This window comes from Cajanus cajan, chromosome 6 (genome assembly GCF_000230855.2).
Source record: "Cajanus cajan strain Asha chromosome 6, NIPB_CcT2T_4, whole genome shotgun sequence".
Taxonomy (NCBI): Eukaryota; Viridiplantae; Streptophyta; class Magnoliopsida; order Fabales; family Fabaceae; genus Cajanus; species Cajanus cajan.
This window is the reverse complement of record NC_138522.1, coordinates 28,185,851-28,213,791: the sequence shown is the minus strand read 5'-3', so window position 1 is coordinate 28,213,791 and position 27,941 is coordinate 28,185,851.

Genomic DNA, 27,941 nt, shown 5'->3' with positions numbered 1-27,941 from the left:
CTAAAATTTCTATTAGTGGTTCATATAGCTATCCTTTGAATTTTGCTCTGGAATTTGGTGTGCTGCCTTTTCATCATTTCTGTGTGTTGCTCACAAAATTTAAGCCAATTCTGATTTTCAAATTTTTCCATCACTTTGGTCTGTGAAAACTTTGAACTGCCATAACTGTTGATCCAGGCGTCAGAATTGGCATTATTATATATGCTTTTGGGGTAGAAAAATGAGATCTATCACCTGCCAATCGACAGAGTCCATTGGCCACGCTCGGATTTTCAAAAAAAGGTCGTTTTCTATTTCTCTATCGCCTTATTTTTCTAAGCTTTCTTTTAGTTGTTCATATAGTTATCCTTTGAATTTTGCTCTGGAATTTGGTGTGCTGCTTTTTCATCATTTCAGGGTGTTGCTCACAAAATTTAAGCCAATTCTAATTTTCAAATTTTTCCATCAATTTGGTCTGTGAAAACTTTGAACTGCCATAACTGTTGATCCAGGCGTCAGAATCGGCATTATTATATATGCTTTTGGGGTAGAAAAATGGGATCTATCACCTGCCAATCGACAGAGTCCGTTGGCCACACTCGGATTTTCAAAAGAAGGTCATTTTCTATTTCTCTATCGCCTTATTTTTCTAAACTTTCTTTTAGTTGTTCATATAGCTATACTTTGAATTATGCTCTGGAATTTGGTATGCTGCTTTTTCATCATTGCAGGGTTTTGCTCACAAAATTTAAGCCAATTCTGATTTTCAAATTTTTTCATCACTTTGGTCTGTGAAAACTTTGAACTGCCATAACTGTTGATCCAGGCGTCAGAATTGGCATTATTATATATGTTTTTGGGGTAGAAAAATGGGATTTATCACCTACAATTGACATAGTCCATTGGCCACGCTCGTATTTTCAAAAAGAGGCCATTTCTATTTCTCTATTGTCGTATTTTTCTAAACTTTCTTTTAGTGGTTCATATAGCTATCCTTTGAATTTTGCTCTGGAATTTGGTGTGCTTCCTTTTCATCATTTCAGTGTGTTGCTCACAAAATTTAAGCCAATTCTGATTTTCAAATTTTTCCATCACTTTGGTCTGTGAAAACTTTGAACTGCCATAACTGTTGATCCAGGCGTCAGAATTGGCATTCTTATATATGCTTTTGGGGTAGAAAAATGGGACCTATCACCTGCCAATCGACAGAGTCCATTGGCCACGCTCGGATTTTCAAAAAGACGGCATTTTCTATTTCTCTATCGCCTTATTTTTCTAAACTTTCTTTTAGTGGTTCATATAGCTATCCTTTGAATTTTGCTCTTGAATTTGGTGTGCTGCCTTTTCAGCATTTCAGGGTGTTGCTCACAAAATTTAAGCCAATTCTGATTTTCAAATTTTTTCATCACTTTGGTCTGTGAAAACTTTGAACTGCCATAACTGTTGATCCAGGCGTCAGAATTGGCATTATTATATATGCTTTTGCGGTAGAAAAATGGGATCTATCACCTGCCAATCGATAGAGTCCATTGGCCACGCACGGATTTTCAAAAAGAGGCCATTTTCTATTTCTCTATCGCCTTATTTTTCTAAACTTTCTTTAAGTGGTTCATATAGCTATCCTTTGAATTTTGCTCTGGAATTTGGTGCGCTGCCTTTTCATCATTTCAGGGTGTTGCTCACAAAATTTAAACCAATTCTAATTTTTAAATTTTTTCATCACTTTGGTCTGTGAAAACTTTGAACTGCCATAACTCTTGATCCAGGCGTCAGAATTGGCATTCTTATATATGCTTTTGGGGTAGAAAAATGGGACCTATCACCTGCCAATCGACAGAGTCCATTGGCCACGCTCAGATTTTCAAAAAGACGGCATTTTCTATTTCTCTATCGCCTTATTTTTCTAAACTTTCTTTTAGTGGTTCATATAGCTATCCTTTGAATTTTGCTCTTGAACTTGGTGTGCTGCCTTTTCAGCATTTCAGGGTGTTGCTCACAAAATTTATGCCAATTCTGATTTTCAAATTTTTTCATCACTTTGGTCTGTGAAAACTTTGAACTGCCATAACTGTTGATCCAGGCGTCAGAATTGGCATTATTATATATGCTTTTGGGGTAGAAAAATGGGATCTATCAGCTGCCAATCGACAGATTCCATTGGCCACGCTCTGTTTTTCAAGAAAAGGTCGCTATTTCTCTATCGCCTTATTTTTCTAAACTTTCTTTTAGTGGTTCATATAGCTTAACTTTTGTAACAGTAATTGGAATGATATTAACTCCTATTTATTCATTGTCTATCTTACGTCAAATGTTCTATGGATACAAGCTTTTTAATACACCAAATTTTTCTTTTTTTGATTCAGGACCAAGAGAATTATTTATTTCAATTTCTCTCCTTATAACCGTAATAAGTTAATGGAATCATGCCTAGGAAGGCAAGAGGTGACATATTGATGGAGCCAAGAGGAGTTGGCTAGACATGAAGGTTTGGGCCAGTCAGGGCCCAATGGGCCTGATGGGCTTGGGAAGGCCCAAGTTGAACTTTTCATGGGCCATATTTTGTTATAGCTATTTTCATATGTTTTGTATACATCATGTTAGTATAGGTATCATATATTTTGGTCTTGTATTTTGGACCACATAGAGTAGCATTTTAGGTTTTAGGCTTGTTGGGCCTAGTTTTGGGCTTCATGGGCCTTTGGGCTTTTTGTACCCAATATTGGGCTCATTTTCATTCTTGTAATTTTTCCTTTCCATTGTAATTGTTTTACCAATGTAATTAGGTCATTAGAATAGGAAAATACAAGGAATACTAAAGTATGCTAATTAGGTTAAACTAGGTTTAATTTGGAAGCCATTTAAGTTACATTTCAGTCACATGTTTTGCACCATTGGTGGCTGAACATGTGACACTCAAATTAACCCTAAATGACTCTCAAATCAGACCTAAATGCACCTTGGTACCTAAATTTTCGGACTTACACATGTGCACCAAAGTGTGAATTCAAATTTCAAATTTGAATTCAAACTTTAGGCGCCAATTTGTGTAGCTTTGGTTTAGGTGCCTATGTGTTTCGTTTCTGTGCATACTTAAGTCCTCCCTTCACTTTTTTGTATTCACTTTTGAGAATAATGAAATTTGAGAGCTTATTCAGCCAAATTTCTTCAAGAGTCACCGAATTTAGAGAGCTACACTTTTAGGAACCCTTTTAGGTTTCCTCCTCTTTGAAGTGAGCTTTCCCTTGAACCTTAAGCTTGGATGCTTCCATCCAAGGCTTAAGCCTTCTTCCAATCCGTGAATCATCCTCCATCTAGTGTTCATCACGTTGGTTTCTATTTCCTTGAAGAAGATCCGTGCATAAGGAGAGCTAAGGAGAAGAACATTCATCACTCCTCCTTACCATTTCCATCATAAGTATTGGTATTTATCCAGATTTTCTTTTTTCATTTTCGTCTGACAAGGTTGAAGCTATTCTATCTAATTTTTTTTAGATAGTTTTTTTAAATAAATGAAAAAAGAAAATCAAAAATAGAAACAAATCCTATGTACAATAATAAAAAAATAAATTTATTTTTTTATTAAATTAATTCAAAATTTGAATTATGATGGAATATCTTTTTTTGTTTGCGAGAACCCCTTGAATCACTACTAAATTACTTGATTTAAAGGGTTCTCTATTATTGAAAGTTTTATGTATTTGTAGAGTTCTTTACTCACTTTAATTCAATTAGGTGTAAATGAACCATAACTATGTAGTCCTATTCCTAAAAGATTTATTCCTAAATAACATACCCAAATTATAAGAAAGCCCATAGAGGCTACTATTGAAGAATTTATATCTTCCAATTTTTTATTTTTTCTAGTATGTAAATAAATCGCGAATATAGTCCAAGTAATAAAAGCCCAAGTTTCTTTTGGATCCCAATTCCAATATGATCCCCATGCCTCATTAGCCCATACTGCTCCTGAAATAATACCTATCGTTAAAAAGATAAAACCTAGACTAATAGTACGGTAACCCCAATGATCCAATTGTTGAATAAATTGAGATCTAAAATAATTTCTATAAGACGAAAAAAAACTTTTTTTAAAAACATTATTTTTTTCAATCATATTTATGTATTTGATTACAGCAAAAGAAAATGATTCATTAAAAAAATACAAATTCTTGGTAAAAGCAAGAATTTGTATGAGTTCTTGAAATATAATGACTAAAATAGCTACTGATAATAATGATCCACATAAAAGAGTTGCATAACCCAATATCATCATACTTACATGCATCATTAACCAATGAGACAGTAAAGCAGGTACTAATATTAAGGATTCATGCATTTCGGTTAAAAGACCCGAAATAGCAAAGCCTTGGGTAAAAATAACACTTGGTGTGATTATTGTATTTAAATAGTAGTTTTTATGTTTTTTAAAGTAAGGAACTATATCCAAAATGCAAAAAGTCCATGAAAGAAATATTAATGATTCATATAAATCACTAAATGGTAAATGGCCCAAAAAAAACCAACGAGTAAATAACAATCCCGTTATACAAAAAAAAGTTATTATCATGCCTTTTTTGGAAAAGAATAGAAAACTGACTAGCTATCCTTTAAATTTTGCTCTGGAATTTGGTGTGCTGTCTTTTCATCATTTTAGGGTGTTGCTTACAAAATTTAAACCAATTCTGACTTTCAAATTTTTTCATCACTTTGGTCTGTAAAAACTTTGAACTGCCATAACTGTTGATCCAGGCGTCAGAATTGGCATTATTATATATGCTTTTATGGTAGAAAAATGGGATCTATTACCTGCCAATCGACAGAGTCCGTTGGCCACGCTCAGATTTTCAAAAACAGACCATTTTCTGTTTCTCTATCGCCTTATTTTTCAAAATCTCTTTTAGTGGTTCATATAGCTATCCTTTGAATTTTGCTCTGGAATTTGGTGTGCTGTCTTTTCATCATTTCAAGGTGTTGCTCACAAAATTTAAGCCAATTCCGGTTTTCAAATTTTTTCCTCACTTTGGTCTGTGAAAACTTTGAACTGCCATAACTATTGATCCAGGCATCCGAATTGGCATTATTATATATGCTTTCGGGGTAGAAAAATGGGATCTATCACCTGCCAATCGACAGAGTCCATTGGCCATTCTCGGATTTTCAAAAAGAGGCCATTTTCTATTTCTCTATCGCCTTATTTTTCTAAACTTTCTTTTAATGGTTCATATAGCTATCCTTTAAATTTTGCTCTGGAATTTGGTGTGCTGTGTTTTCATCATTTTAGGGTGTTGCTCACAAAATTTAAGCCAATTCTAATTTTCAAATTTTTTCATCACTTTGGTCTGTGAAAACTTTGAACTGCCATAACTATTGATCCAGACGTCAGAATTGGCATTAATATATATGCTTTTGGGGTAGAAAAATGGGATATATCACCTGCCAAACGACAGAGTCCATTGGCCACGCCCGGATTTTCAAAAATAGGCCATTTTCTATTTTTTCTATCTCCTTATTTTTCTAAGATTTTCTTTTAGTGGTTCATATAGCTATCCTTTGAATTTTGCTCTGGAATTTGGTGTGCTATCTTTTCATCAATTCAGGGTGTTGCTCACAAAATTTAAGCCAATTCTGATTTTCAAATTTTTTCATCACTTTGGTCTGTGAAAACTTTGAACTGCCATAACTGTTGATCCAAGCGTCAGAATTGGCATTATTATATATGCTTTCGGGGTAGAAAAATGGGATCTATCACCTGCCAATTGACAGACACCATTGGCCATTCTCGGATTTTCAAAAAGAGGTCGTTTTCTATTTCTCTATCGCCTTATTTTTCTAAACTTTCTTTTAATGGTTCACATAACTATCCTTTAAATTTTGCACTGGAATTTGGTTTGCTGTGTTTTCATCATTTTAGGGTGTTGCTCACAAAATTTAAGCCAACACTGATTTTCAAATTTTTTCATCACTTTGGTCTGTGAAAACGTTGAACTGCCATAACTATTGATCCAGACGTCAGAATTGACATTAATATATATGCTTTTGGTGTAGAAAAAAGGTATATATCACCTGCCAATCGACAGAGTCCATTGGCCACGCCCGGATTTTCAAAAATAGGCCATTTTCTATTTTTTCTATCTCCTTATTTTTCTAATTTTTCTTTTAGTGGTTCATATAGCTATCGTTTGAATTTTGCTCTGGAATTTGGTGTGCTGTCTTTTCATCATTTCAGGGTGTTGCTCACAAAATTTAAGCCAATTCTGATTTTCAAATTTTTTCATCACTTTGGTCTGTGAAAACTCTGAACTGCCATAACTGTTGATCCAAGCGTCAGAATTGGCATTATTATATATGCTTTCGGGGTAGAAAAATGGGATCTATCACCTGCCAATTGACAGAGACCATTGGCCATTCTCGGATTTTCAAAAAGAGGTCATTTTCTATTTCTCTATCGCCTGATTATTCTAAACTTTCTTTTAATGGTTCACATAGCTATCCTCTAAATTTTGCACTAGAATTTGGTTTGCTGTTGTCGCCACACGCCGAAATGGACCTTGGCATTCGCGACGATGGTCGGACTCTTTTTATGGTTCGAAAAATGGTGGATTGTTAGAACGACTTATTCTCAAACTGAGACCTCATCGAACTAACAATTTTATTAAATGATTCACCAATCCATGTTAATCCCAAGCGGGACCCTCCATGGATTAGTGGTTTTCGCAAAAAGAAGGGTTCTTGGAGTCGCCACCAATGTTTTACTCAAAACATTGGAAAAAGGGATAAGGCAATTGATTTTCGCAAATCAATCTTGGCCATTACAACCAGAGTTGGGTAAGGGAGTCGGTTACGTGCGGGGAAGGTGTTAGCACCCCACAACGCCCCTTTCGGGTTCCCTATGACGGATTACTTCATAAATATCAGTGTAAAATTACTAAATTACCCCTATTTATTAGAAACGATTATAAGCGGAGTATTTACATGATGAATAATTTAAACATGCAATGCAACAATCAGAAAGCAGTAAAAGGAAGGATTTTGAAGAAGAAACCTTTGAAGCGTGCTTTTATATATTCAAATAATAGGAGGCTTTTTGGCACTCCTTCCCACTACACGCTTGCTCGCTCCTTCCCTAAAAATTAATCTTTACTATGGAAATCAAAAAAGATTTCCCTTCGACTAGTTCGAATTCTCAAGCTAAATTCTCAGAACTCAAGAACTTTGTCGGATCGGCTCTCGGAGAGAATTCTAGGGCAGAACACTGCTCAAAAACCCTAGAATGCTCAACAAGAAGGTCCGAATGTGTGTAAAAAGTGTCGAATGACGTCCAAATGATGTCCTATATATAGGAGTGAGGCGCAGTACGGCCTCTGACATCAATACGGCCCGTACTGAAGATTTGAACTACAGTACGACCGTATTGAATTTAGTACGGCCAGTACGGCCGTATTGGTTTCAGTACGGCCGTACTGAAGTTCAAAAACTTCAGTATGGCCGTATTGGTTTCAGTACGGCCGTATTGTAGTTCAAATTGTTCAGTACGGCCGTACTGAACTTCTAGGAGGCCGTATTGAGCTTCAATCCTCCCACATCCTTATTTTAAGCTACTCTAAGATCTCTAAACGTACAGATAATCATCCTAGGGTCTTCCAGGAGTCCTTCTGGCTGACTTTCCTTCGGTCTTCGAGAGTCTTCGAGTCTTATTTCCGACCCGGACAATTTTAGGGGTCTACAGCTGCCCCCCCTTTACTTAGTCAAACGGCCTTTTGGTGTACCGGTTGACAAGTAAAGGAGTTGACCCAATTGTCCGGGGAATAAGCCATCCTTCTGACTTGTAGTGTCTTCCGGTGGAAAATTGTTGAGTAGCCTCTCCAGGTTGAGTATTAGTCGTCGCCTCTCCAGGCTCGTGCATACCTCGGTGCTTCTGACAACCTCGGTAGCTGAGTACCGCCTCTCCAGGCTTAGCTTTGCTCGTCCTTCGAGCCGGAAGCTGCATACCTCCGTGTTGGTGACGACGGGGGTAGCGTGAGTACCCGCCTCTCCAGGCTTAGCTTCGCTCGTCCTTCGAGCCGGAAGCTGCATACCTCCGTGTTTGTGACGACGGGGTAGCATGAGTACCGCCTCTCCAGGCTTAGCTTCGCTCATCCTTCGAGCCGGAAGCTGTATACCTCCGTGTTTGTGACGACGGGGTAGCGTGAGTATCTCCTCTCCAGGGATTTGTGATGATTTTGTCTCCACAGTCCACGATGCTGCTTCGACGGTTGTTTTTGATTTTGGTGCCGCTGAGGGCTGGATAACGCAGGGATCCGTCTAGGGGATGTGCAGTTACTCATAGGTTCTTGTGTCCCAACTTTTCATTGCGTAGTTGGTGCCCACTGGGAAATTCTGATTCCGTGGGGATGCAGACACAAAGATGTTCTTCCTGAGGTGAGCGATGCCTTATGATTGGCTGACGTCCTTTCGACGTTGGTGGAGTATCCCGGTTATCCTTATTCGGGTGACTCTTTTTGATTTTCTGGTTTTGTTGCCTCTGTGTAGGCTGTTATCCGCTGGGGGATTCTGTCGTTAATTTTGATTAGCCTCTTCTGTTAGGCGGATCATCTTGACGTTCAATGATTGGCTGAATACCGAATTCCGCTTGGGGAATGATTATTGATCTTTTTTGGATTTTCTCTTTTTGAAGGAGTGCCTCTGAGTTGGCGAATTATCTTGATGTTCGGTGTTCGGCTGAGTGCCGGATTCCGCTTGGGGAATGGTTATTGATGTTTTTTGATTTTTTTGCTTTTTGAAGGGGTGCCTCTGAGTAGGCGAATGGGGATTGAAGATCTTATGTATCCCGGAGTATTATTTAGAAAGCCTCTTCAGGCTTAGCTTCACTCGTCGCTCGAGTTGGAAAGCTATCTTCCACTGAGGAAGTCAAAGTCCTTTGACTCGGATATTCTGTTCGGATGATCATGCTTCCATTGGGGAATCTTGCTGATCTTGCTTTGATAGCTCTTACTGGGGATTTGATCCACGAGAGTGAGCTGAGAAGTCTCTGGGGAGTATTATTTCGACAAGCCTCTCCAGGCTCAGTTATTCTGTACAATTTGTTGAGTATTATTTCGGCAAGCCTCTCCAGGCTTGGTTATTCTGTATGATGAGGGAGTATTTGATGGAGATGGTAAGGAGGAGTGATGAATGTTCTTCTCCTTAGCTCTCCTTATGCACGGATCTTCTTCAAGGAGATGGAAACCACAAAGATGAACACTAGATGGAGGAAGAATCTCAGATATAGAAGAGGCTTAAGCCTTGGATGGAAGCATCCAAGCTTAAGGTGCAAGGGAAAGCTCACTTCAAAGAGGAGGAAAACCTAGTAGGGTTCCTAAGGTGAAGCTTTCTCTCATGGTGACTCTTGAACGAAATTTGGCTGAATAAGCTCTCAAATTTCATTATTCTCAAAAGTGAATACAAAGAGTGGAAGAATCACTTAAGTAGGGTTCCAAGTGTGCAACTTTGGGCGCCTAAATCCAAGGCTACATGTGGCGCCCAAAATTTGAATTCAAACTTGAAATTTGAATTCAAATTTTGGCTCCCATGTGCTAGTCCGAAAATTTAGGTGCCTAGATGCATTTAGGTTTGATTTGAGAGTTATTTAGGGTTAATTTGAGTGGCACATGTTCAGCCACCCATGGTGCTAAACATGTGACTCAAATGTAACTTAAATGACTTCCAAATTAAACCTAGTTTAACCTATTTTACCTATTTAAGAATTCTTGTATATTCCTAATCTAATGACCTAAATACAATGGTCAAACAAATACAATGGAAAGGAAAAATTACAAGAATGAAAATGAGCCCAATATTGGGTACCAAAAGCCCAAAGGCCCATGAAGCCCAAAACTAGGCCCAACAAGCCTAAAACCTAAAATGCTACTCTATGTGGTCCAAAATACAAGACCAAAATATATGATACCTATACTAACATGATGTATACAAAACATATGAAAATAGCTATAAAAAAATATGGCCCATGAAAAGTTCAACTTGGGCCTTCCCAGGCCCATCAGGCCCATTGGGCCCTGACTGGCCCAAACCTTCATGTCTAGCCAACTCCTCTTGGCTCCTTCAATATGTCACCTCTTGCCTTCCTAGGCATGATTCCGTCATCCCCTCCCTCTTGAAAAGGATTTGTCCTCAAATCACGAGGATGCATGGAATAAGAAACATCACCTACATACACAACAAACCATGTATAAGAGGTGACATGTTTATGATGAGAAAATGGATTATGGATCCTAAGAGGAGTCCTTATATCTAGCCTAAGAAAAAATAAACTATCAAAATTAGACTCCCTAAAAGTAGAAATAGGCTCCTCTCCTAAGCATAACCTAGAAGTAAAACCTAAGAATGTAATAACACTATGACTAAGACAATGAAAAGAATGATTTTTAAACACTACAATATCTTGCCTAAAATACCCTAAATGGTAGCCTAGGCTTTTCCTAAAATATAAAGAAAAGAATACTAGAAAACGTCCTAAACAATTTTGAATCATATTGTTTGGTAGATAAAATGTCTTGGAAAATCTTGAAAACTCATATAAACTATTTTTGTCTTGTATGGAAGGGTGCAAATTAAGTTCAAATAAGGATGAACTTCCCATAAGATCAAAAATAGAATATGAAATATGACAAGATGTATCTATCAAACAATAGATTCCAAAATTTGGGTGCTTTATTAGAACAACTATGGTAGAAGGATTCCTAAAGAGAGGAAGGCTATCTTCCTTGGGCACCTCCAAGGAAGTAGCATAAACAATGTAAACCAAAAATTGGGTGCTTTATGAAATCCAAAGAAATACTTCCTTCCTTGTGCACCTTCAAGGAAGTAGTATAAGGAGTAACACTAGGTATAGTCCACTCCTTCTTCACTATATCTCGAAGTTGAGAAGAATTCTTTACTTGAAATTCATTTTGTTCCTCATTCTCAACTTTAAGATAAGTGGCAGCATTAGGATAAGAGCCAAGACTTTTATGAATAAAGAGAGTTCTTTTCAAATCTTGCTTGGTCATAAAATAACTCTCCTTGGTCATAAAGGTTTTAGTGGAATCCCCTTCTTCCACACTCTTTCCTTCTTTTCTTTCTTTATTTCTTTTTCTTTTCATTTGCTTTTGATCCTCAAACACTTGGGGTGGTGTTAAAGGATTAAAAACAACTTTCTTATTTTTATGAGTGAAGGTTATTTTGTTAGTAAGGCCATCATGTATAGTTTGTTTATCAAATTGCCATGGCCTACCAAGCAAAATATGACAAGCTTCCATAGGGATCACATCACATAAAACTTTGTCTTTGTAATCCCCTATAGAAAACTTGACCTTCACTTGTTGATTCACCTCCAATTCCTCACCTTCATTGAGCCAATGAAGTTTATAAGGGTGAGGGTGAGGAATGATGGTAAGGGCTAACTTGTTAACCAACCTTATACTACAACAATTAGAACATGATCCACTATCTACAATGAGAGAACAAGTTCTTTTAGAAACCAAACATCTTGTATGAAAGATGTTCTCTCTTTGAGATAGTGAAGTGGGACAAGGTTGGCTTCCAAGAAGCCTTTTGATCATAAGAAGATCACCATCCACAGGATATAACTTTTCAATTTTAGGATCTTCCTCACTAGTCTCACTACCACTTGAAGTGGTAGAACTAGATTCATCAAGACTACTATAAATGTCTTGTCCTCTCAAAATCATGACCTTTTTAGTTGGACATTGAGAAGCTATATGGCCTCTCCCAAGACATTTAAAGCATTTGATGTCACTAGTTTTACTACTAGAAGTGACAACATTTTTATTATTTTCTTTTTTTATTTCTTTTTCTTGACCCTTACTAGAGTTTTTAGAAGAGTCATATTGACCCTCTCTCTTGTAGTCATTCTTGATATAAGAGTTAGTTTGAGTTTTTCCTTTTCTCAAATTTTGTTGTTCCACCCTTATACAAAGTTGGACCAAATCATCAAGGTCCCTATAAGGGAGTAACTCAACTCTATCTCTTATATCAAAATTTAGACCACTTAAAAACCTAGCAATGGTCAATCTTTCCTCCTCCCTTATGCCAGCCCTCATGAGATACAACTCCATCTTTTGTCTATACTCCTCAACACTCATATTCTTTTGTTGGAGTCTTTGGAGCTTATCCATAAGCTCCCTACTATAATAAGAAGGTATGTGCCTTCTTCTCATAGCACTCCTCAACTCATTCCAATAAGTGATTGGAGGGTCATTGTGAAGTCTTTTCTCTCTCTCTAAGGATGTCCACCAATACATAGCTTGTCCTTGGAAAGCTAAGGTGGCCAAGGGAACTTTTCTTTCTTCACCTACTTGGTGACAAATGAAGATTTGCTCCACTTTCATTTCCCAATCCAAGTAGGCATCCACATCTTCTTTTCCATGAAAGTAAGGGAGATCAACCCTTGATTCCCTCACTTTGTGTTCTTTAATGACTCTCCTAGGATGAGGTTGATAGTAAGCATCCATATGCAAACTACCATCATTATTTTGGCTTTGAGAATCATTGGAGCTCTTGGTTGAGCTCATAGAAGAACCTTTTGGACTTTTATTTTTATTTAATCTTTTCAAAAGTTTTTCTTCTCGTTGCTTAATCATTTGAATCTCTTGTTCTAAAGCCATGATTTGTACTTCTTTTTCAAGTTTTTCTTTTTGTTTTTGAAGTACTTCATCTTGCTTCCAAAGTTTTAGTGCTTCAACCTCCTTTACAATTCTTTTAAAACTTTTAGGAGATTGAAAGTCACTACTACTTTGAGAATGTTGACTCATGATTAAGCAATAAGAGTTTATATGCTATGAAAAAAGGTATAAAATATTTTTGGTATTTTCTAGGAATGAAAATAGCACTTGGAAGTCTAAGTGTACAAGTTGCACTATCAAGGGAGGTGAGCTACAAAGAGCCACTTAATAACCAAGCCTTTTCAAGTGGAAATCACTAAACTCCTTTGTGGTATTTCCAATTCCTCAAAACTTTTCACAAAAAATTTTTGTATGCTTTTTCACAATTTGTTTGTTTTTGACACTTAACTAAACGTGAGCAAATAAAACTACACAATTCTAGACGTTTATAGGAAACAAAGTAAAGCAATTAAGTACAAGAAAACTTAAAAGAAGCAAGTTAAGCAACTAGTCGGATATCCTAAGTGGAAGCTTGAAACATATGAAATTTCCAAGCCACTTCCACTAGTACTACACGTGAGAGTCTATCAAAGATGTAGATATACCTGACCAGCTTCTTAATACTCCCTCCAAGCTTTACAAATTGGTTTAAAAATACAAGAGAATTGACAAAAATTAAACTAGCCTAAAAAGCAATAAAGTGGCGGCTTTGAAGACCAATTAGTGGCGGTTTTGTGTTCAACTTTTCTAACACTTAACCAAGTGTTTAATCCACCACTAATCCTTCAATATGCTGCTCCTGGACCTGCAAAAGAAACACAACAAAGAGGTTAAGGTGGATGCCTCACAAGGTGAAGGAAATTGGTCACTCAAGTGAAGGAGATTTAGGATGATTTTGGTCACTAAATTAGGTCAAATTTGGTGATTATAGTGTCCAAAATTTTTCCTACTCTTTGTTGAGCAATGCTTGATCCTTGAGCAAGGATTTAAGGCCACTTCCAGCACAGGAAATTATTGAAAGAAAACTAGACAAGCAACAAAGCACAATTTGAAAAGCTTATACCAAAATTAAGAGTAATAGATGTATATGACAAGACTCAAAGAGGTTCAACAAGTAAAACTGAAAATTAAGACTCCAAATAAAAGCTAGCACTCAGAGAGAAGAGTTCCTAGATAGGTACTAGAATAGATGAACAAAACAAAAAAAATTTGAAGACAATTGGACAAGTATAGCAAAAGTAGTAGCCAAAACAATAACAAGGAATCAAGTAGGTTTTTCAACTTGTATACCTCTCGGCTTTTTCCTTTTAATTTTCTTTCTCTATTTGTTTTTTAATTCTTTCTTTTTCCAGTATCAAATTAAGAGTCCAGAGAGTATATTTGCCTTTTGTTTCAAAATTTTTAGAGATTCCAAGCTATAGAAACCGAGAATACAAATCAGCCAAAAATTAGGTCAAATTTCAAGTGAAAATGATAAACTAGTGCACTAGTTTTAGGTTTTGGTTTGGATTCTTTTTGAACTATTTTTCTTTTGAACTTTAGGTCTTTTATTTTGTTTAGGCTCTGTTTTATCTCTGTTTTTCAGCCTCCTTTTTTTTTTTTTTAAAAATTTGAATCCACAAGAAAAGTGCACTAGAAGTAGGTTAAACACTTGAAATTTTAGGTCACAAAATTTTTTAAGAAATTTTCAAAGGAAAGTGAATTGAAAACTTAAGTACACAATAGAAACCTAACTCTAAAGAAATTTGCTAGAACTAATAGCAAATTATGAACACAATAAGGTAAAAGAAAAGCACATATAGGTAAGCACAAAGAGAAGCAAACCGAGAGCCAAAATAATGAACAATGCACTTAACACAAAAATTAGGTCAACATGCTATTCAAGGAATTTTGTGACATAAAAGGACTACACACAAACTCTAAGACAAAACAAGATTAAAAACCAAAATCTAATGCATATGCATGAGGTCCAATCACGGACACATACAAGAATGGAGAAACTCAAAGAAAACAAATTATAAGCACAAGCAAAAAGTTCCTAAACAAGTTGATTGTGGAAGAAATCAAGAACAATCAAACAATGGATCTATGGAACAAATTTGATTCAAAACAATTAGATCCGAATAGAAACTCAAAGAAGACATACAAGAGTACACAAACAGCAAAATAATCGGACAAAACACAAGAGAACTTATCTCCAAGAAGAACCTTGCTCTTGATACCAAAAATGATGGAGATGGTAAGGAGGAGTGATGAATGTTCTTCTCCTTAGCTCTCCTTATGCACGGATCTTCTTCAAGGAGATGGAAACCACAAAGATGAACACTAGATGGAGGAAGAATCTCAGATATAGAAGAGGCTTAAGCCTTGGATGGAAGCATCCAAGCTTAAGGTGCAAGGGAAAGCTCACTTCAAAGAGGAGGAAAACCTAGTAGGGTTCCTAAGGTGAAGCTTTCTCTCATGGTGACTCTTGAACGAAATTTGGCTGAATAAGCTCTCAAATTTCATTATTCTAAAAAGTGAATACAAAGAGTGGAAGAATCACTTAAGTAGGGTTCCAAGTGTGCAACTTTGGGCGCCTAAATCCAAGGCTACATGTGGCGCCCAAAATTTGAATTCAAACTTGAAATTTGAATTCAAATTTTGGCTCCCATGTGCTAGTCCGAAAATTTAGGTGCCTAGATGCATTTAGGTTTGATTTGAGAGTTATTTAGGGTTAATTTGAGTGGCACATGTTCAGCCACCCATGGTGCTAAACATGTGACTCAAATGTAACTTAAATGACTTCCAAATTAAACCTAGTTTAACCTATTTTACCTATTTAAGTAATTCTTGTATATTCCTAATCTAATGACCTAAATACAATGGTCAAACAAATACAATGGAAAGGAAAAATTACAAGAATGAAAATGAGCCCAATATTGGGTACCAAAAGCCCAAAGGCCCATGAAGCCCAAAACTAGGCCCAACAAGCCTAAAACCTAAAATGCTACTCTATGTGGTCCAAAATACAAGACCAAAATATATGATACCTATACTAACATGATGTATACAAAACATATGAAAATAGCTATAACAAAATATGGCCCATGAAAAGTTCAACTTGGGCCTTCCCAGGCCCATCAGGCCCATTGGGCCCTGACTGGCCCAAACCTTCATGTCTAGCCAACTCCTCTTGGCTCCTTCAATATGTCACCTCTTGCCTTCCTAGGCATGATTCCGTCAGTATTATTTCGGCAAGCCTCTCCAGGCTCAGTTATTCTGTACAATTTGTTGATTTTCTGTTCAGCCCAAGAATGCAAGCTGAGATGTCTCTTGGGGAGTATTATTTCGGCAAGCCTCTCCAGGCTCAGTTATTCTGTATGATGCGGGAGTATTATTTCGGCAAGCCTCTCCAGGCTCAATTATTCTGTATATTTGTTGGATTTTCTGAATTTTGCCTTTTTTCGTTGATTTCGGCTTTTTCTGTTGGAGGGATCTCAAACACACTCACAGATGAAGTATGCAGAGGAATGAAGATGTTGTGATGAATGAGAATGGGCCAATACGGGCCGTATTGAATTCAATACGCCCGTATTGGTGTGGACGTTATGGCCAATGCTGCCGTATTCATTTCGGTACGCCCGTATTGAGTTGAAAATTTGTTCATAACCCTGATTTTAGTACGGGTGTACTGAACATGGTACGGGCGCATTTTTTTTTTTTTTTTTTTGAAGTTTGATATATTTTGATTTTTGGTTTTTTCAATAAACAGAGAATAAGTGATCTTCCAGTACACCTATCATCTGTATGCATGTATGCGGTATGATGCACCTAATTCTATTTGATTCATTTTTCAAAAGAATTAACCGATGTGTTTCTCTGTTTGAATTTTGCCATTCCTCCAGACGGGTTGTGCGCTGTTGATTTCTGTAACTGAGGAATGATGCGTGTTATATCGAGATTGGTGTCATCAACCAAGTGATCCTTCCCTTCCTTTAGAAGACATGTCAACCCTCCTATTGACCACTATATCTCCATGTTTCCACTAGATTATTCTAAAATCGTTTGGGACAAGAGAAAAGAAGGGAAAGATATTTTTATTCGAAAGTTTGTGTTTTAGAGGGGATTATTATTTTTTTTTGAAAATGGTTTTTGTAAGAATGGCTGGCCAAGGTAGGCTTATGTGTTTAGGCTTGTTTGATTAAACACTTATGAAGTTAAGAAAGTCTTGTTTATTGATGTTGTGATTTGACAACTTAGATAGCTTCCCTTGAACCTTTTTGAATTCGGCTCATGGTACCATCATGGATTTCTTTTGTTTTTTGATTGTCCTTATTTTTGCCTAAAACACCCTTTTGTGGCATTTTAGCGGACTTTTATTTTTGTTCATTTTTGCAACCCTAACTTTTGCCTAGGTCACCCTTTCGTGGGATTCCTAGCGGGTCTTTTGCTCTTATTTTTGCGCAGCCCCTTTTTGGGTTTCCTGCCGAGCTTCTTTTATTTTAAAGGATTTCTTTTTATCCATGATGGCACTTGTCGAGGCCAAGGGAAGGTGCTCCAAGTTGTCACACACACTTCCACATAAAAATGATGCGGGTTTATTATTATTAAGATGATTTTAACCTCATTCATGTTTATTCAAACAGGGTTAAAAATAATGCGGTTTAGAAATTTATTGTAAGCAAGAAGAGAAGCAGTAAGAAATAATAAAGAATGATTTTATTATAATCATAATGGAAACATGTGCCCTATCGAGGCTCGGGGGTCGGGCTGTCCCCGAGGAGTAATCTCTAATAGTCATCAGGTCTATACATCCCTATCGGAAGGAGAAGAGCACTTGATGACGACGACCGGCCTTGACGCTTGTGAACTGGCCTTCCTAAAGATCTGGCTTAAAGAACGTCGAGAAGGATCTTGGTTCCTCTTCGTCCTTTGATCTTTATTAGGGTTGTATCCTAACCCTTGTTTCCCCCGGATTATCCTTGATAATGGGTAGCTCGGGAATTCCTTGGGAATCCTTGCCAAATCCTTGTCCAGGCAAGTATCCGTTCTTGGTGAGCATATGGGCTACCTTCTTCATTTTTCGGGGAAACGTTTCAACATTGGCAATTTCCAATGCTTGGAAGGCGGTTTCTAGAGCTTCCTCTGCTGCATCCACATAAGGTATGGCAGATGGCTTGCTGATGAGTATATCGTCTTCAGCTTGTACAATCACCAGCTTGTCACCCACAATGAATTTGACTTTCTGGTGGAGCGTAGAAGGAACAGCTTTTGCATCATGAATCCAAGGTCGGCCGAGGAGACAGCTGTATGCGGGAGTAATGTCCATCACTTGAAATTCGATGTTGAAGATGGTGGGTCCAATTTGGATTGGGAGATTGACTTCTCCCACCACTTCTCTTTTAGAACCGTCGAAAGCTCAGACGATCATGTTGCTCGGGCGCATTTGGATTCCCTTGATTGCCACTTGATCGAGCGTTCTTTTTGGCATCACATTCAAGGAAGATCCATTATCCACCAAGACTTTAGCAATGTGATACTCCTTGCACTTTACAGAGATGTGCAAGGGCTTGTTGTGATTCGGTCCCTCAGTGGGGATCTCTTCATCGGTGAAAGAGAGGTGATCATTAGCCGTGATGTGACTAATAATCCCCTCAAATTTGTCTTGGGAGATAGTGTGCGACACGTATGCCTCGTTCAAGACTTTCAACAGAGCTTGTCGATGCGGTTCGGAGCATAGGATCAACGACAACAGAGTAATCTTTGCTGGCGTCTTATGAAGTTGATCCATGATGGAGTACTCGCTCTGTCGGATATATTTTAACAGCTCGTTAGTCTCCTCCTCGGATTCTTTATTTTCCTCGGTTTTTTCTCCTTTTCTTTTCCTTTATTCTTGGGAGCTTTATCATGAAGATCTTCGGGAGTGTAGATCCTGCCACTCCTAGTCATGCCCCCAAGTCCAGCGATGTTGGAGATATCGCTGTCGGCAGAAGAATGGATGTCGTATATCCATGGCACAGCCTTATTTGATTCGTAGGGAAAAGGCCTTGGAGTAGTGATCCTTAATGGTGTTGGACCTTCCCCCTTGTTTGTCTTGATTACCAACAACGGAGTTGACGTGTGTTCGTTGGCGCGGTTGTTGGCTTGCATTTAATAACAAATGGCGTGCGATCCATTCTGAACATACGCATCGATTTAATCCTTTCTTTTTATTTATGTTTATTAAGGAATTACTAGGAGGGATGTTTGAAATGCAAACCTAGATCCCTCCATGATCTTTGATAAGAATGCATGATATGAGATGATGGCGTTGAATATGCATGCATAGTGTTTATTCAACTAAGCATTATCATGTTTTCAGGATGTCCCTAAGATGATGCATGATAATTGCTTGGTTTGGATGAATAACTTTTTTTCTTTTTTTTGGGTATTTTGTTTTTTGTATTTTTTTGGGTGAAAAGGGAAACTACCTATATGAATGTGATGAAGGTAGATGTTAACACCATGTAATGGAAGATTCTTATTCCTATTTATTCTTATTTTAAAAAGGGAATGTTGTATGTTTAAAGAATGCAATGTATGCTCAAACAATGTCACATAAACAATGCACACACAATTCACTCATCCACGATCAGTCACGAGCGAATCACGAGGTAGGGGTGTCCTGCAGAAAAGTGCATATTCAAGGAGGTTCTAACTGTTCTCACTGGTCTGAGGCCCCTAAGGTGCCCCCATTATAAGGACCCAATTCCTCTCGTCGTAAGTCGATGGAAAGTTCCAACGCACTGTCGGACTTGAGTTCATGGTTATCACCTTGAGTGATGTTTTCCGACAACGGTCTACGGGCAACTATAGACCCATTCGACAACCGGCCGTACTAGCATCCACTCCCTATGGCTTTCCACTCATGCCCCCGGGTATAGAGGGAACTGTTGTGTGCAAAGGTTTGTGTGTAGTTTGTATTTCAAACAATTGCAAAATTTAAACATACAACAGTTATTAAAGCCAAATAAATAAAACATGTTATCATACAAGCGAGGGGTAATGAAGTAATTTTAAACTATTATTTTAGAAATAATCCATCACTAAATGGGACTGACTCTCGAGGCTTCCCCAGTGGAGTCGCCATCTGTCGCCACCCGCCGAAACGGACCTTGGCATTCGCGACGATGGTCGGACTCTTTTTATGGTTCGAAAAATGGTGGATTGTTAGAACGACTTATTCTCAAACTGAGACCTCATCGAACTAACAATTTTATTAAATGATTCACCAATCCATGTTAATCCCAAGCGGGACCCTCCATGGATTAGTGGTTTTCGCAAAAAGAAGGGTTCTTGGAGTCGCCACCAATGTTTTACTCAAAACATTGGAAAAAGGGATAAGGCAATTGATTTTCGCAAATCAACCTTGGCCATTACAACCAGAGTTGGGTAAGGGAGTCGGTTAAGTGCGGGGAAGGTGTTAGCACCCCACAACGCCCCTTTCGGGTTCCCTATGACGGATTACTTCATAAATAACAATGTAAAATTACTAAATTACCCCTATTTATTAGAAACGATTATAAGCGGAGTATTTACATGATGAATAATTTAAACATGCGATGCAACAATCAGAAAGCAGTAAAAGGAATGATTTTGAAGAAGAAACCTTTGAAGCGTGCTTTTATATATTCAAATAATAGGAGGCTTTTTGGCACTCCTTCCCACTACACGCTTGCTCGCTCCTTCCCTAAAAATTAATCTTTACTATGGAAATCAAAAAAGATTTCCCTTTGACTAGTTCGAATTCTCAAGCTAAATGCTCAGAACTCAAGAACTTCGTCGGATCGGCTCTCGGAGAGAATTCTAGGGCAGAACACTGCTCAAAAACCCTAAAATGCTCAACAAGAAGGTCCGAATGTGTGTAAAAAGTGTCGAATGACGTCCAAATGACGTCCTATATATAGGAGTGAGGCGCAGTACGGCCTCTGACATCAATACGGCCCGTACTGAAGATTTGAACTACAGTACGGCCGTATTGAATTCAGTACGGTCGTACTGAAGTTTCAAAAACTTCAGTACGGCCGTATTGGTAACGGCCGTACTGAAGTTCAAAAACTTCAGTATGGCCATATTGGTTTCAGTATGGCCGTATTGTAGTTCAAATTGTTCAGTACGGCCGTACTGAACTTCTAGGAGGCCGTATTGAGCTTCAATCCTCCCACATCCTTATTTTAAGCTACTCTAAGATCTCTAAACCTATAGATAATCATCCTAGGGTCTTCCAGGAGTCCTTCTGGCTGACTTTCCTTCGGTCTTCGAGAGTCTTCGAGTCTTATTTCCGACCCGGACAATTTTAGGGGTCTACAGCTGTGTTTTCATCATTTTAGGGTGTTGCTCACAAAATTTAAGCCAATACTGATTTTCAAATTTTTTCATCACTTTGGTATGTGAAAACGTTGAACTGCCATAACTATTGATCCAAACGTCAGAATTGACATTAATATATATGCTTTTGGGGTAGAAAAAAGGTATATATCACCTGCCAATCGACAGAGTCCATTGGCCACGCTTGGATTTACAAAAAGAGGCCGTTTTCTATTTTTGCTATCGCCTTATTTTTCTAATTTTTCTTTTAGTGGTTCATATAGCTATCCTTTGAATTTTGCTCTGGAATTTGGTGTGCTGTCTTTTCATCATTTCAGGGTGTTGCTCACAAAATTTAAGCCAATTCTGATTTTCAAATTTTGTCATCACTTTGGTCTGTAAAAACTTTGAACTGCCATAATTGTTGATCCAGGCGTTAGAATTCGCATTATTATATATGCTTTTGGGGGTAGAAAAATGGGATCTATCACCTGCCAATCGACAGAGTCCGTTGGCCACGCTCAAATTTTCAAAAAGAAGTCGTTTTCTATTTCTCTGTCGCCTTATTTTTCTAAACTTTCTTTTAGTGGTTCATATAGTTATCCTTTGAAATTTGCTCTGGAATTTGGTGTGCTGTCTTTTCATCATTTCAGGGTGTTGCTCACAAAATTTAAGCCAATTCTAATTTTCAAATTTTTTCATCACTTTGGTCTGTGAAAACTTTGAAATGCCATAACTGTTGATCCAGGCGTCAGAATTGGCATTATTATATACGCTTTTATGGTAGAAAAATTGGATCTATTACCTGCCAATCGACAGAGTCCATTGGCCACGCTCAGATTTTCAAAAAGAGACCGTTTTCTGTTTCTCTATCGCCTTATTTTTCGAAATTTCTTTTAGAGGTGCATATAGCTATCCTTTGAATTTTGCTCTGGAATTTGGTGTGCTGTCTTTTCATCATTTCAAGGTGTTGCTCACAAAATTTAAGCCAATTCTGATTTTCAAATTTTTTCATCAATTTGGTCTGTGAAAACCTTAAACTGCCATTGTAGACCCCTAAAATTGTCCGGGTCGGAAATAAAGCTTGAAGACTCTCGAAGACTGAAGGAAGATCAGCCAGAAGGACTCCTGGAAGGCCCTAGGAGGGTTCTCTGTAGGTCTAGAGGTCTTAGAATAGCTCAAAATAAGGAAGTGGAGGGAATGAAGCCCAATACGGCCGTACTGAACTTAATACGGCCGTATTGAAGCTTCAATACGGCCGCAGTGAACTCAATACGGCGTATTGAAGTTTCTGAAACTTCAATACGGCCGTACTGAAATCAATACGGCCGTATTGAAGCTTCAATACAGCCGCAGTGAACTCAATACGGGCGCATTGAAATTTCTGAATTTCAATACGGCCGTATTGAACTCAATACGACCGTATTGAAGTTCAAAAATTTCAATACGGCCGTATTACTTCTGTAGGCCGTATTGCGCCTATTCCCTATAAATATGACGTCAATTGGACGTCATTCCACACTTTTTCAGATAGTTTCAACCCTCTCCTTGAGTATTCTGGGGTTTTTGAGCAGTGTTCTGCCCTAGAAATCACTCGGAGAGTTGATCCGACAAAGTTCTTGAGCCCCGAGCCATTTTGCTTGAGGATCGAACCTAGCCGAAGGGAAATCCTCCGGATTTCCATAGTTAAAAGTTTTTAGGAAGGAGCGAGCGAGCTTGTAGAGCGAGGGAACGCCAAAAAGCTTCCCAGTTTTACTCAATATATAAAAAGCACGCTTCAAGAGGTTTCTTCTTAAATCCTTCCTTTTACTGCTTTCTGTGTGCATATTTAAACTGTCATCATGTAGATAGTTAATTTATAATCGCTTATAATAAATAGGGGTAATTTAGTAATTTTTACGCTATTATTTTAGAAATAATCTGTCATAGGGAACCCGAAAGGGGCGCTGTGGGGTGCTAACACCTTCCCCACGCGTAACCGACTCCCTTACCCGACTCTGGTTGTAATGACCAAAGTTGATTTATAAAATCAATTGCCTTATCCCTTTTTCCAATGTTTTGAGTAAAACATTGGTGGCGACTCCACGAACCCTCCTTTTGCGAAAACCACTAATCCATGGAGGGTCCCGCTTGGGATTAATATGGATTGGTGAGACATTTAATAAATAAATTGGATAAGATCGACAAGGTCTCAGTTTGAGAACAAGTCGTTCTAATAATCCAATACATTTTCAAAATAAAAGCGAGCTCGACCGTCTTCGCGACCGCCGAGGCCCGTTTGGGCCGGTGGCGACAGATGGCGACTCCACTGGGGAAGCTTCGAGAGTCAGTCCCATTTAGTGACAGATTATTTTTAACAAATAATAGTTAAAATTACTTCATTACCCTTTCCTTGTATGATAACATGCTTTATATATTTGGCTTTAAATAACTGTTGTTTGTTTAAATTTCCGCAATTGTTTGAAATAAATTGCACACAAACCTTTGCACACAACAGTTCCCTCTATACCCGGGGGCATGAGTGGTAATCCATAGGGAGTGGATGTTAGTACGGCCGGTTGAATGGGTCTATAGGAGCCTACGAGACCGTTGTCGGAAAAACATCACTCAAGGTGATAACCATGAACTTGAGTCCGACAGTGCGTTGGAGCTTTCCATCGACTTACGACGAGAGGAATTGGGTCCCTATAATGGGGTCACCTTAGGGGCCTTTGACCAAGTGAGAACAGTTAGATCCTCCTTGAATATGCACTTTTCTGCAGGAGACCCCTACCTCGTGATTCGCTCGTGACTGTTCGTGGATGAGTGAATTGTTTGTGTAAATGCTTATGTGCAATTGTTTGTGCATTAATAAATAACCTCGTAATAAGGTCTAAGAATAAATCCCCATGCATGAAAATATCATGACATGAGAGGAAAAACCAATGTGTGAAAATATAAAAGTAAGGAGCATAGGCATCATTATCAATAATACCTCATGCATCCTCATCATCATTTATAGGTTCACTAATACCCTCTCGATGTGAGTGAAAGAGACCCGTGACTATTGAGTTTCTCCGTTATGGAGAGATCATAGGCTAGGGAGGGTGATAAACTTTCATCTTAAAAAGGCAGCGCCTTAAAGATGAAAGGTTATCAAGCTCATATCAAGAGTGTATTCATACCATGAATAAACTAATTAGAATAAAACATTCATTTTAGAAAGTGGCTGGTCATCTCTCTGTCCTCACACGCGCGCAGAAAATCAAGAAAATGGAAGCATTGGAGGAGCAAAATAAGAAGCTCACGACCGAGCTTTCACAGCTTAAAGACCAAATGGCGCAAATGATGGAACTCATGCGTCATCACAACATCCATGGATCTCATCATAGTGATCATGGGTCCCATCATGAGGGAGAGGAGGAAGAGTATGAAAAAGATCCTCCACACGCTGTACCCCTTGGGGCTGGAATTATGATTAAAGAGCCCGAGGTTTCAAAAGAACAATTCCACGCCCTAGAGGATCGGTTGAGGGCTATGGAGGGGCATGATTTTGACATCAAAGATGCCGCTGACATGTGCTTAGTGAGGGACATTCAATTCCCTCCTAAATTTAAAGTGCCGGATTTCCCAAAGTACGTGGGATCGACTTGCCCCAAAAGTCATCTCACCATGTACTGTCGCAAGATGGCTGCATATGCCACAAATGAAAAGCTCTTGATCCACTGCTTTCAAGAGAGCTTAGCCGAAAATGCACTCAATTGGTATATGCAGCTGGATGGAAATCAAGTGTGCACGTGGAGGCAGTTGGCCGACGCCTTTCTCAAGCGCTATAAGTATAACATCGACCTAACACCCGATAGGTCAGATCTTCAAGCCTTGAGTAAAAAGAATGATGAATCCTTCAAGGCGTACGCCCAACGTTGGAGGGAGTTGGCGGCCCAGATAGAGCCCCCGCTGTCGGATAAGGAGACGGTGTCCTTATTCATCAACTCGTTGACTGGTCCCTATTACGATAAAATGATAGGGAACACAACGACACTCTTCTCGGACATCATCACTATTGGGGAAAGGGTGGAACAGGGACTCAAAAGTGGAAAGCTGGCTAAGCCTTCCCAACCATATGAAGCTAAGAAGGCCTTCGGGAAGAAGAAAGAGGGAGGAGTCAACGCCATAACCATCTCTTCGTCTTCTTCCACTTCGAAGTCGGGAAGATCGCAATCTACCCCTGTGAAGAAGTTTGATAAACTTCCGACCACTTATAGCGATCTCTTGCCGAAGCTGGTAGAAGCCCAACTTCTAGCTTATATTCCACCGAGAAAGGTCGACCCACCTTACCCCGATTGGTACAAACCTCAAGACAAATGTCTATACCATTCGGGAGCACCAGGGCATTCAACAGAGAACTGTCTAGCTCTCAAACACAAGGTCCAAGGCCTTATTGATGCTGGGTGGGTCACTTTCGATTCGACAGCGCCCGACGTGAGCAAGAACCCTCTGCCAAAGCAGGAGTAGAGAGAAGGGCAAGCCATAATAGGGCCTCTCCTTAATTTTCTTAATTTTCTTTTAGGGACTCATGATCAGTACCCGAGATCATAAGGACCTTTCATGTAAATAAGGGTTTTGTACATCATACATATATCAATAAAAAGGCATTTTTCACACATTATTCTCTCATTTTGTTCTATTCTCTCTCTCTCATTAATATTAATAAACTCTAAACCTAAACAGAACCAATAAATAATTATGTCTGTGATTGCTCGCTCTGACCGGGATCCAAAAGCCGAGGATGAATGGGTTGAGTCGGACAGTGATGAGGAGACCATCTCTCCGGATCTGCAAAGACTGCTAGATCAAGAAGCTCGTCTACTCCAACCGTATCAAGAAGAATTGGAGACCGTAAATTTGGGGCAGGGTCAAGAAATACAAGAGGTCAACATTGGGACCCATATCAGTGATGAAATAAAATCACAATTGATCCAATTATTAAGGGAATACAAGGATGTATTTGCATGGTCGTACCGTGATATGCCCGGTTTGGACTCTAAAATCGTCGAGCACAAGTTGCCATTGAAAGAAGGGTTTCGACCCGTTAAACAAAAGCTTCGACGAATCAAGCCCGAATGGTCTTTAAAGATCAAGGAGGAGGTGGAAAAACAATTAGACGCGGGATTCTTGGTTGTATCCCAATATCCCGAATGGCTGGCTAACATTGTGCCAGTTATCAAAAAGAATGGAAAGGTTAGAGTGTGTGTTGACTATAGGGATCTGAATCGTGCCAGTCCAAAGGACGATTTTCCCTTGCCACATATTGATACACTCGTGGATCACACAGCCACGAACACGCTCTATTCCTTTATGGATGGATACTCGGGGTATAACCAAATCAAAATGAATATGGAAGACCGCGAGAAAACTTCTTTCATCACACCCTGGGGCACTTTTTGCTATAGGGTAATGCCTTTTGGACTTAAAAATGCGGGCGCCACCTACCAACGAGCGATGGTGACACTATTCCAAGACATGATCCACAAGGAAATTGAAGTATACGTGGATGACATGATCGCAAAGTCGAAAGACGAGATGAACCATATTCAATATTTGAGAAAATTATTCAATCGGCTTCGCAAGTATCAGCTTAAGCTAAATCCGGCTAAGTGTACTTTCGGAGTCCGGTCGGGTAAGCTTCTCGGGTTCATCGTTAGTGAAAAAGGCATAGAGGTGGACCCCGATAAAGTAAAGGCAATAATGGAAATGCCTCCTCCTAAAACCGAGAAGGAGATAAGAGGATTCCTCGGCAGGGTGAACTACTTTGCAAGGTTCATCGCACAGTTGACTGACACGTGCAAGCCAATATTCAAGCTGTTGCGCAAGAATCATTCCGAAACTTGGGATGAGAATTGTCAACGAGCTTTTGACAAGGTCAAACAGTGCTTGGCCAATCCACCAGTATTGGTGCCACCTGTCGAGGGAAGGCCATTAATCCTCTATCTAACAGTGCTTGATGAGTCCATGGGAGCCGTGCTAGGGCAACAGGACGAAACTGGAAAGAAAGAACGAGCCATCTACTACTTGAGCAAGAAATTTCTAGATTATGAAACCCGCTACACGCCATTAGAAAAGACTTGCTGTGCGTTAGCGTGGGCAACACAAAGGCTCAGGCAGTATATGATAAGGCATACTACTTGGTTGGTTTCCAAAATGGATCCAATTAAGTATGTGTTCGACAAGCCAATAATCACTGGGAAGATCGCCCGATGGCAAGTACAATTATCAGAATTTGACATCATACATGTCACACAAAAAGCCATCAAAGGCAGTACCCTAGCTGATTACCTAAGCACATGGGCCGACCAATGATTATCAATCCCTTCAGGATGATTTCCCCGATGAGCATATAATGAGTATACAACATGAAGATCCTAAGGACGATACGTGGACCATGTATTTTGATGGAGCCTCCAACATGCTTGGACAAGGGATTGGAACAGTATTAATCTCCCCACAAGGAAAGCATATCCCCTTAACGGCAAGACTCAACTTCGACTGTACAAATAACATGGCCGAATACGAGGCTTGCGCGTTAGGAATCCAAGCAGCAATCAACAATGGTATCCTAAAGCTCAAAGTATTTGGAGATTCGGCTTTAGTCATCCACCAACTGCGAGGTGAATGGGAAGTCCGAAATCCTAAGCTGATACCATATGTTGAGCATATCAAAGACCTGATACAATTCTTTCAAAATGTCGTCTTTGAATATATCCCAAGGGAGGAAAATCAGTTCGCTGACGCCCTTGCTACACTATCATCGATGTTCGCCTTGGATAAGGAGCATGAAATGCCCATCATCAATATCCGGCGGCACGATAAGCAAGCGTTCTGCCTACTGATAGATGAAGATATCGACGATTGTCCATGGTTCCACGATATCAAACAATATCTGAAAAAAGGGGAATATCCTGACATGGCCAACGATAATGACAAAAAGCATATCCG